Consider the following 12,040-nt stretch of genomic DNA (forward strand, 5'->3'; position numbering starts at 1 on the left):
AAAGACCACATGAGACATGCCCAGACGGACAGTGACCTCAGCCCTCAGTGGCAGGGTAGGGCCAGTGAACAGGCTGCACCAGGGCGAGACTGGCTGGGTGCAGGTCCCCACACGCTGGGTCTGTCTTCCCGTGGGACACCTAGTGAAAGGGAGAAGAACCAAGCCTGACCAAAACGTCACACCCAGCAGTCACTGCTGTCGTTATTTTGGTATTTTCCTTAATCTTTTTCTCTCTGCATCTAAATTTTGACAAAATCGGGGTCCCTCCAGCAGCACGCTGTGGCCTGGGGTTTGCTCCTCCTCCTCCGGCTGCTCTGCTGCTCCCAGCCGACCTCACTCCAGGGCTCAGGGGACCATGTGGGGACCCTGCTATTGGCTGAGTACGTCTGTTCCACAGGAGGCCGGGAGGCTCACTGGGCCTCCTCGGAGGAAAACCTGAACCAACTCTGTCATCTGCCTCCATAAACCACAGCTCTGCCTGGCATCTGGGCCTCCTGAAATGAATGTCCTTTCAGCTCCAGGGTCTAGTAATTCCTAAAAGGCCTGATTATTTCTCATCCCCGTTGCATAGACTCCTGATAAACAGAGGAAGATTCCTTTGGGAAGGGGCAGTGGGAAGATTAGCTGCATGTTTTTGGCATTTAGCAGGGCCCCTTCCTGTGGGAGACTCAGTCTGTCCTTCATTCCAGGGGCCTGGGTCTGTCCAGAGTCTGGAACTTGGCCGAGGGCCGGGGACTCTGTGTTGGGGCTTCCAGTCAGAGCGCAGGACTCCTGCTCTTGGACCTACAGCCTTTCTGCCAGCACAGAATGGGGACGCCTTTGGCAGGATGTCCATTTTTTTCAGTTCTAGGGAAGCCGCGCCCATCAGGCAACGCGGGAACTATGTGGGTCAGATGACTGCGCCTCTGCTGCCCCTCATGGCTGTGCTGGGAATCACGTCCGGCAGGATGGCTCCCACCAGCCCAGGGCTCCACCATCCCCACTGCATTGGGAGCCCAGCTGCATGGCAGCAGTTCCAGCCGCAGTTTTTCGCCTACAGAAAAGAATGACCATGGAGCTCTTCCCCAATGTGGGTGCGGGTGCGGTGTGGGTGAGGGTGAGGGTGCCAGTGAGGGTGAGGTTGTGGGTGCGGGTGCAGGTGAGGGTGACGTTGAGGGTGCAGGTGAGGGTGAGGGTGAGGGTGCGGGTGAGGCTGAAGGTGTGAGTGAGGGTGCAGGTGAGGGTGAGGGTGAGGGTGAGGGTGAGGTTGAGGGGGCAGGTGAGGGGGCAGGTGAGGGTGAGGTTGAGGGTGCGGGTGAGGGTGAGGGTGCGGGTGAGCGAGAGGGTGTGGTGAGGGTGAGGGTGTGGGTGAGGGTGAGGGTGTGGGTGAGCGAGAGGGTGCGGTGAGGGTGCGGGTGAGGGTGAGGGTGTGGGTGAGGGTGCAGGTGAGGGTGCGGGTGAGGATGAGGGTGAGGGTGTGGGTGAGGGTGAGGGTGTGTGTGAGGCTGAGGGTGTGGGTGAGGGTGCAGGTGAGGGTGAGGATGAGGTTGAGGGTGTGGGTGAGGGTGCAGGTGAGGGTGAGGGTGTGGTGAGGGCATGGTGGCACGTGCCTTTAATCCCAGCTACTCGGGAGGCTGAGGCAGAAGAATCGCTTGAACCCAGGAGGCAGACGTTGCAGTGAACCAAGATCGTGCCACCGTACTCCAGCCTAGGTGACAGAGACTCCATCTAAAAAAAAAAAAAAATTCGGCTGGGCACGGTGATTCACACCTGTAATCCCAGCACTTTGGGAGGCTGAGGCAGGCAGATAACTTGAGGTCAGGAGCTCGAGACCAGCCTGGCCAACATGGCGAAACCCTGTCTCTACCAGAAAAATACAAAAAATAGCCAGGCATCGTGGCATGTGCCTGTAATCCCAGCTGCTTGGGTGGCTGAGGTAGGAGAATCGTTTGAACCCAGGAGGCAGAGGTGGCGGTGAGCCGAGATCGCACCACTGCACTCCAGCCTGGGTGACAGAGCAAGACTCTGCCTCAAAAATGAAAGAAAGAAAGGAAAGAAAGGAAGGAAGGAAGGAAGGAAGGGAGGGAAAGGAAAGGAAAGGAAAGGAAAGGAAAGGAAGGAAGAAAGAAAGAAAGAAAGAAAGAAAGAAAGAAAGAAAGAAAGAAAGAAAGAAAGAACGAACTCACCATTTTCTTTTCCCAGATTATCCAGGGCACTTGGGCAAAAGCATCCACCCCATTTTTACTAGAATGTTCAATGGCAGCCTTGGTTCCAGAGGCACTTGGTCGAATTTTGCCCATTGATGCTCATTTGCATGAATTATCAGCGCCTCTTTCCCGTGGGAAACGGTCATGAGTGCTTTTAAATCAAAGGCCCTCAAAGATCCAGCTCCAGAAAACCCAGAACCAGCTTTGATCACTCCACATCACGGAACAGAAAAATCAACTGGCCCAGGAGTCCAAGAAGCTGCAGGAGGATGAGGAAGGGGGGCAGTTGCTGGCAGGCCTGGTGACCCTGCCCTGCTCAACCTTCCAAGAATTTGAGAAAGAAAGAAAAAAAAACCCTGCTTGCTGCAGTCTGAGTTTGTATCCCTCCAAGATTCATACTGAAACCTAATCTCCACCGTGGTGGCATTAAGAAGAGGGGTCTTTAAAACAATGGCCGGGCACGGTGGCTCACGCCTGTAATCCCAGCACTTTGGGAGGCCCAGGTGGGCGGGTCACCTGAGGTCGGGAGTTCAAGACCAGCCTGACCAACGTGGTGAAACCCTGTCTCTACTAAAAATACAAAAATATTAGCCGGGCGTGGTGGCGCATGCCTGTAATCCCAGCTACTCGGGAGGCTGAGGCAGAATAATTGCTCGAACCCGGGAGGCGGAGGTTGCCGTGAACCGAGATTGTGCCATTGCACTCCAGCCTGGGCAATAAATCGAGACTCCATCTCAAAAAAAATAAAAAATAAGAAGAGGGGCCTTTAGGAGGTGACTAGGTCATGACAGGAGAGCCATCATGAATGGGATTAGTGCCCTTTTACAAGAGGCCTGAGGGAACTGATTTTCTCTCTCTGCCACACGAGGATGCAGCAGGAAGGCACCATCTGAGTGGAACAGGCCCTCACCAGTCATCACGTATGCTGGTGCCTTGATCTGGGACTTTCCAGCTTCCAGAACTAGGAGCAATACATTTCTGTTGTTTATAAGTGACCCAGTCTAAGGTGTCTTGTTATGACAGCACAAATGGACTAAGACACCGCTGGGTTTTTATTGGAACTGCATACATCAGTTTTGAGAATAACAGACATCTTAACACTATCGAACCTTCCAATCCATGAACATAGTATATCTCTATATTTGTCCATCTTTTTAATTTATTTCAACAGTATTTTGTAGTTTTCAGTATACAGGTCTTTTACATCTTTTGTCAAATTTATTTCTAAGTTTTTTTTTTTTTTTTTGAGACGGAGTCTCACTTTGTCACCGAGACTGGAGTGCAGTGGCACAATCTCGGTTCACTGCAACCTCTGCCTCCTGGGTTCAAGCAATTCTCCTGCCTCAGCCCCCTGAGTAGCTGGGATTACAGGTGCCCGCCAGCTGATTTTTGTATTTTTTTGTAGAGACAGGATTTTGCCACGTTGGCCAAGCTGGTCTCAAACTCCTGGCCTCCAATGATCCATCCATCTCAGCCTCCCAAAGTGCTGGGATTGCAGGGCTAACATTATTTAAAAATAATTTTGGGCTGGGTGGGGTGGCTCACACCTGTAATCCCAGTGCTTTGGGAGGCTGAGGCGGGCGGATCACAAGGTCAAGAGTTCAAGACTACCCTGGCCAATATGGTGAAACCTGTCTCTATTAAAAATACAAAAATTAGCCAGGTGTGGTGATGGGTGCCTGTAGTCCCAGCTACTCGGGAGGCTGAGGCAGGAGAATCACTTGAACCAGGAAGTGGAGGTTGCAGTGTGCCAAGATCACACCACTGCACTCCAGCCTGGGCGACAGAGCAAGACTCTGTCTCAAAAAAAAAAAAAAAAGAATTTTGGGCTGGGCATGGTGGCTCACAACTGTAATCCCAACACTTTGGGAGGCTGAGGTGGAAGGATTGCTTGAGCTCAGGAATTCGAGACCAGCCTGGGCAACATAGCAAGGCTCTTGTCTCTACAAAAAAAAATGTTTTAAATTGCCAGGTATTCTGGCATACCTGTGGTCCCAGCTACTGAGGAGGTGAGGTGGCAAGATCGCTTGAGCCCATGAGATTGAGGCTGCAGTGAGCCATGAGCACACCACTGCACTCTAGTCTGGGTGACAGAGCAAGACCCTGTCTCTTGAAACTTTTTTTTTAAGTAATAAATAAAAATAAAAATAAGTTTTGCATCTTTGCTCCTGTCAGATATTGCTCTGTAGTTTTGTTTTGTCTGGTTTTGATATCAGAGTTATGTTTGTTTCATAGAATGCTTTGGAAAGTATCCCCTCCTGTTCAGTTTCTTGGAAGAGTTCGTGTAGAATTGATAGTATTTCTTCCTTAAATGTTTAGTAGGATTCACTCGTGAAGACATCTGTTAGAGGAGTTTTCTCTATGAGAAGGTCCTTAATGACCAATTCAATTTTATCAACAGATACAGAGAAATTAAAGTTATCTATTTATTCTTGAATGAGCTTTTGTAATTTATGTATTTTAAGGAATTTGCCCATTTTGTCTAAGTTGTTGATTTTATTGCCATAAAGTTGTTCATAATAGCCCCTTAATATACATTCAATATCTACAGAAGCTTTTTTTCTTCATTTTATTTTTGAGACAGGGTCTCACTGTCACCCAGGCTGGAGTGCAATGGCATGATCACAGCTCACTGCAGCCTCTGCCTCCCGGGATCAAGTGATCCTCCCACCTCAGACTCCCAAGTAGCTGGAATCACAGACATGCGCCACTACGCCCGGCTAATTGTTGGTATTTCTTGTGGAGATGGGGTTTTGCCATGTTGCCCAGGCTGGTTATAAACTTCTGAGCTTAAGTGACCTGTGCACCCTGGCCTCCCAAAGTGCTGGGAGTATAGGCATGAGCCACCGCACCCGTCCAACATCTTTAGAATCTTTACTGCTGTCACCGCCTATTCCTGGTTCTGGTCATTTGTTTTTCTCTTTTTTCCTGCTCAGTCTGGCCAGAGGTTGATACATCTTATTGATTCTCTCAAAGAACCAGCCTTCGGTTTTTTTTCTTTTTTGAGACGGAGTCTCGTTCTGTCACCCATGCTGGAGTGCAATGGTGCGATCTCCACTTACTGCAACCTCTGCCTCCCAGGTTCAAGCGATTCTCCTGCCTCAGCCTCCCGAATAGCTGGGATTACAGATGCACACCACCACGCCCGGCCAATTTTTGTATTTTTAGTAGAGACGGGGTTTCACCATGTTGGCCAAGCTGGTCTCGAACTCCTGACGTCAGGAGATCCACCCGCCTCGGCCTCCCAAAGTGCTGGGATTACAGGCATGAGCCACCGCGCCTGGCCAGCCTTCGGTTTCATTTGAGTTTTTCTCTACGGTTTTTCTGTGTTTTATTGTATTTAGAAATACAATGGAAACTGACGCACAGTTCTTCTTCTGCTTACTTTACTCTTCCTTTTCTAGCTCCTCAATGCAGAAGTTGAGATGAATAATTTGATACTTTTCTTCTGTTGTGATTGCTATACTTTTCTAAGTACTTCTTTAGCTATATTCCATAAATTTTGATGTTGTCTTTTTCATTTTTGCTCATTTCTAAATACTTTATAACTTCCCTTTTGATTTCTTTGACCCATGAGACATTTAGAAATGTATTATTTAGTTGCCAAATGTTCGGAGATTTACAATATCTCAAATATCTTTACATTAGATTTGAAATTAAATTCAGTCGTGGTTGAGGACATATTTTTTGTAAAGTTTCTTTAAATTTATTGAGACATATTTTATGGTCCAAATTATGGTTCCTCTTGGTAGATGTTACCTATCCAGTTGAAAAGACTGTATTCTGATGCTGGCGGTTGGAGTGTTTTATAAACATCGACTGGAGCGAGTTGGTTGATGGCGTTGTTCAGGTCTTCTGCATCCTTTCTGATTTTCTATCTTTCTCCTCTCTGTCTCTCTTTCTTTTGAGATGGAGTCTCGCTCTGTCACCCAGGCTGGAGTGCAATGGCATGATTTCTGTTCACTGTGACCTCTGCCTCCCGGGTTCAAGAGATTCTCTTGCCTCAGGCTCCCAAGTAGCTAAGATTACAGGCATGCACCACCACGCCCAGCTGATTTTTTTGTATTTTCTTTTTTTTTTTTTTTTAAGTAGAGACGGGGTTTCTCCATGTTGGTCAGGCTGGTCTCGAACTCCCGACCACAGGTGATCCACCTGCCTCAGCCTCCCAAAGTGCTGGGATTACAGGCGTGAGCCACCATGCCCAGAATTTGTGTGTGTGTGTGTGTGTGTGTGTGTGTGATGGAGTCTTGCTCTGTCGCCCAGGCTGGAGTGCAGTGGCACAATCTCAGCTCACTGCAACCTCCATTTCCCTGGTTCAAGCAATTCCCCTGCTTCAGCCTCCCAAGCAGCTGGATTACAGGTTCACGCCACCATGCCCAGCTAATTTTTTTGTATTTTTAGTAGAGATGGGGTTTCACTATGTTGGCCAGACTGGTCTCCAACTCCTGACCTTGTGATCTGCCCGCCTTGGCCTCCCAAAGTGCTGGGATTACAGATGTGAGCCACCGCGCCCGGCTTGCTCCATGGTTTTTTTTGTTTTGTTTTGTTATATTTTATTTTTTATTTTTGAGACAGGGTTTCGCTCTGTTGCCCAGGCTGGAGTGCAGTGGCACAATATCAGTTCACTGCAACCTCTGCCTCCCAAGTTCAAGTGATTCTCCTGCCTCAGCCTGCCAAGTAGCTGGGATTACAGGCGCACACCACCATGCCCAGCTAATTTTCATATTTTTAGTAGAGATGGGGTTTCGCCATGTTAGCCAGGCTGGTCTCGAACTCCTGACATCAAGTGATCCGCCCACCTCGGCCTCCCACAGTGCTGGGATTACAGGTGTGAGCACTGCGCCCGGCCTGCTCCATGTATTGTTAAGCTTTCTAATCAGATGCATTTAATCAGGAAAATGTTCTGCCCCCATTTCACTATGAAATGACCAGCATCTCTGGCACAATTCTTGGCTCTGAAATCTACTTTAGTATTTGTTTTCTTTTTTTTTTCAGACCCACCCCCTTGAAATTGACTTTAGTATTTATATGCCTATTCCAGCTGTCTTTCGACAGTGCTAGGGAGGTATGCATTTTCCATCTTTTCTCTTTTTTTTTTTTTTTTTTTTTTAAGAAGGAGTCTCGCTCTTTCACCCAGGCTGGAGTGCAGTGGTGCGATCTCGGCTCACTGCAGGCTCCGTCCCCCGGGGTTCACGCCATTCTCCTGCCTCAGCCTCCCGCGTAGCTGGGACTACAGGCGCCCACCACCTCGCCCGGCTAATTTTTTGTATTTTTAGTAGAGACGGGGTTTCACCGTGTTAGCCAAGATGGTCTCGATCTCCTGACCTCGTGATCCGCCCACCTCGGCCTCCCAAAGTGCTGGGATTACAGGCGTGAGCCACCGCGCCCGGCCCATCCTTTCTCTTTAAAATGAGTTTCTTACGGGCACTCCAAGGTCTGACTTACGGAGTCTCACTCTGTCGCCCAGGCTGGAGTGCAGAGCTGGGATCTCGGCTCACTGCAAGTTGGGCCTCCCAGGTTCACGCCATTCTCCTGCCTCAGCCTCCCAAGTACCTGGGACTACAGGTGCCCACCCCCACGCCCGGCTAATTTTTTGTATTTTTCAGTAGAGACGGGGTTTCACCGTGTTAGCCAGGACGGTCTCGATCTCCTGACCTCACGATCTGCCTGCCTCGGCCTCCCAGAGTGCTGGGATTACAGGCGTGAGCCACCACGCCTGGCCTCCAAGGTCTGACTTTTTATCCATTCTGGTCTCTGCTTTCTCGTTGACGTGTTTAAACCTTTTACATTTTATGTGATTTTTTAAATTGGATTTAAATCTACTATATTTATTCTCTATTTGTCTTATGTGCTGTTTGTTCTATTTTTCTTTTTCTGCCTCTTGCATTTTAAAATTTTGTATCATTTATTTATTTACTTTAGAGGTGAGGTCTCTCGTTCAGCCCGGTGTGCAGTGGCACAATCATATCTCACTTTCTGCCGCTTTGAGAGTCTGATTCCATTTTTTCTCCTTTATCGACTTATTAGCCATCACCCTTTGTTGTTGTATTGCAGTGGTTGTGCTAAGGCTCATAATAAATAGCTTTAACCCGTCCAGTCTCTTCATTCTTCTGTGGAGACCCTGACTTCCATCCAGTCTCACCTTCCTTTTGTCTGAAGGACTTCCTGCACATGTCTTGTAGTGCAAGTCTGCTAGTGATGGATTATTTTAGCTTTTGTAAGTTCAAAAAAGTCTTTATTTTGCCTTTGTTTTTGAAAAATATCTTTGCTGCGTATAGAATTACAGTTATCCCTCAGTATCCCTGGGGGATTGGTTCCAGTACCCCCCATGGGTACCAAAATCCACGAATGTTCAAGTCCCTTATGTAAAATGTCATAGTGTTTCCATATAACCTATGCACATTCTTCCGTACTTTAAATCGTCTGCAGGGGTGAGCGTGATGACTTACACCTGTAATCTCTGTACTTTTGGTAGGCTGAGGTGGGAGGATCACTTGAGGCCAGGAGTTCAAGACCAGCCTGGGCAACACAGTAAGATACCATCTCTACAAAAAATAAGATAAAAATTAGCAGGGCATGGTGGTGTGTGCCTGTGGTCCCAGCGACTCAGCAGAGTCATGCAGGAGGATTGGCTGAGCGCAGGAGGTCGAGGCTGCAGTGAGCTATAACTGTATTACTGTACTCCAGCCTGGGAGACAGAGTGAGACCCTGTTTCCAAAATATATACATATCGAGATTACTTATAATACCTAATGCAATGTGCATGCTAAATAAATACTTGTTATACCATATTGTTTAAGGAATAATGGCAAGGAAGAGCAGTCTGTGTATTTCAGTACAAGTAATTTTTTTTCTGAGTATTTTTGATCCTTGGTTGAATCCACAGATGCAGAGCCTGTGAATACAGATGCCTGACAGTATCAGTCAACTTTTCCCTTTCCCTCAGCACTTCAAAGGTGTGATTCCACTGTGTTCTGACTTGCATTATTCCTGAAAAAATGTCTGCAATCATTGCAATCTTTCTCTTTTTTAGAAGGAGTCTCGCTCTGTCACTAGGCTGGAGTGCGGTGGTGTGATCTTGGCTCACTGCAACCTCTACCTCCCAGGTTCAAGTGATTCTCATGCCTCAGCCTCCCGAGTTAGCTGGGATTACAGGCCCACCCCACCACGTCCAGCTATTTTTTTTTTATTTTTAGTAAAGACGGGGTTTCACCATGTTTGCCAGGATGGACTCGATCTCCTGACCTTGTGATCCGCCCGCCTCAGCCTCCCAAAGTGCTGGGATTACAGGTGTGAGCCACTGCGCCCGGCCTGCAATCATTCTTACCTTTGTTCCTCTGTACACAATGTCGTGTGTGTGTGTGTGTGTGTGTGTGTGTGTGTGTGTGTGTGTATAGCTGCTTTAAAGATTTTTCACTGCTTTAAAGCAATTTGAGCCCAGGCATGGTGGCTTATGCCTGTAATCCCAGCATTTGGGAGATCAAGGTGGGCAGATCACCTGAAGTCAGGAGTTCGAGACCAGCCTGACCAACATGGCGAAATCCCATCTCTACTAAAAATACAAAAAATTGGCCAGGCATGGTGGCACATGCCTATAATCCCAGCTACTCGGGAGGCTGAGGCAGGAGAATCACTTGAATCCAGGAGGCAGAGGTTGTGCTGAGTAGAGATCGTGCCATTGCACTCCAGCCTGGGAGACAGGGCAAGACTCTGTCTCAAAAAATAAATAAATAAATAAATAAATAAAGCAATTTGCTTTCCGTCTTGGTGCAGTTTCCTTCATGTTTCTTGTATTTGAGGTATGTTAAACTTCTTGGGTCTGTAGGTTTGTAGTTTTAAAAAACTTTTCAGTCATTACTTTTTGTTGTTTTGTTTTTGTTTTTTGAGACAGAGTCTTGCTCTGTCTCCCAGGCTGGAGTGCAGTGGAACAATCTCTACCTACTGAAACCTCCACCTCCCGGGTTCCAGTGATTCTTCTGCCTCAGCCTCCTGAATAGCTGGGATTACAGGCACATGCCGCCACACCTGGCTAATTTTTTATATTTTTAGTAGAGACGGGGTTTCACCATGTTGGCCAAGCTGATCTCGAATTCCTGACCTCAAGGGATCTGCCTGCCTCAGCCTCCCAAAGTGCTGGGATTACAGGCGTAAGCCACCTCACCTGGCAATCATTACTTCTTAAAATGTCTTTCTCCCCGTCCTTCCACCCCCAGGGGACTTCAAATCACACTGCTTGAAGCGGCCCCACAGCTCACTGATGCTCTGCTCACTCTCTTAGCCTTCCCTCTCTGTTTTACGTTAGACAACTTCTGTTGCCATGTCCCTGAGAGTTTTAAGTCCATGCTTTCCTCCTTGGTATTGTTTTCTGAAACCTGATGTTTTGCCCAAAACTGATATATTATTTTCATGTATACATGTGTGAGTTTAGCTTTGCATGGTTGAGCTTTCATAGCCCATCGTTGAATCATTGTAGTATATTGGTCTGTGTCTAAACTGTGATGAAATGAGCGAAAGATTCAGACCCGGCTTAGAAGACGATGTGCAAGTCACAGGCCTTTAAGTGTCCTAATGCCTAGACAGAGAACAGACAACCACTGTGTGAGATGGGAATGTGGGTGAGAGGTTAAGTACAGGAATTATTTCAAGATTGCAAAAATAAGTCTCTTAAAGACCACATATTGCATGGTTCCATTAACAGGGAAGGCCCAGCCTAGGCAAACTCCTGGACACAGAAAGAGATTAGTGGCTGCAGGCGGGGGAGGGGCAGTGTGCTGACTGCTACAGGGGACCGGTGGTGAATGCGGCGGTGGAGGCGGGCCCAGCGCTGGGAATGCACCACCACCGTCACGCTGTGCATTTTTTTTTTTTTTTTTTTTTGAGACGGAGTCTCGCTCTGTCGCCCAGGCTGGAGTGCAGTGGCACAATCTCGGCTCACTGCAAGCTCCGCCTCCCGGGTTCACGCCATTCTCCTGCCTCAGCCTCTCCGAGTAGCTGGGACTACAGGCGCCCGCCACCACGCCTGGCTAATTTTTTTGTATTTTTAGTAGAGACGGGGTTTCACCGTGGTCTCGATCTCCTGACCTCGTGATCCGCCCACCTCGGCCTCCCAAAGCGCTGGGATTACAAGCCTGAGCCACCGCGCCCGGCCGCATTTTTTTTTTTTTTCGAGATGAAGCCTCGCTCTGTTGCCCAGGCTAGAGTGCAGTGGCCAGATCTCGACTTACTGCAACCTCCGCCTCCCGGGTTCAAGCGATTCTCCTGCCTCAGCCTCCCGCGTAGCTGGGATTACAGGCGCACACCACCACGCCCAGCTAATTTTTGTATTTTTAGTAGAGACGGGGTTTCACCATGTTGGCCAGGCTGGTCTCGATCTCCAGACCTCCTGATTCACCCGCCTCGGCCTCCCAAAGTACTGGGATTACAGGCATGAGCCACCGCGCCCGGCCACGCGCTGTGCATTTCACGCGGATGAGGCGGATGGCCTGGACACTGTGGGTCCAGGTAGCTGTTTTCACGTCTTCACTCTTGCGGCTGTAATGGGGCGCACGTGCACGCACGGACGTGGCTTCTCCCCAAGGTGTCACCGCGTAGGTATCACGCTGGTTCCAGCGCAGCCGCCGTCGCCGGGCCTCAGCGGGGCGTGGCCGGGCAGCAGGGGCGTGGCTGGGAACCGGGCGTGGCGTAGCCGTGGGGGCGGGCCCCCCCTCCGCGCAAGCAGCCGCCGACGTGGGGCGGGGCCGGGCGTGCGGGCGGTTGGGCGGGGGCGGGGCCGGCGACGGCGGGTAACGTGGGGGCGGGGCTGACGCAGGGGTGGGGTTGCCGTTGCGGGGCGGGGCGGCGCAGGCGCTGTGCGC

Source organism: Nomascus leucogenys, chromosome 13 (assembly GCF_006542625.1).
Source record: "Nomascus leucogenys isolate Asia chromosome 13, Asia_NLE_v1, whole genome shotgun sequence".
Lineage (NCBI taxonomy): Eukaryota > Metazoa > Chordata > Mammalia > Primates > Hylobatidae > Nomascus > Nomascus leucogenys.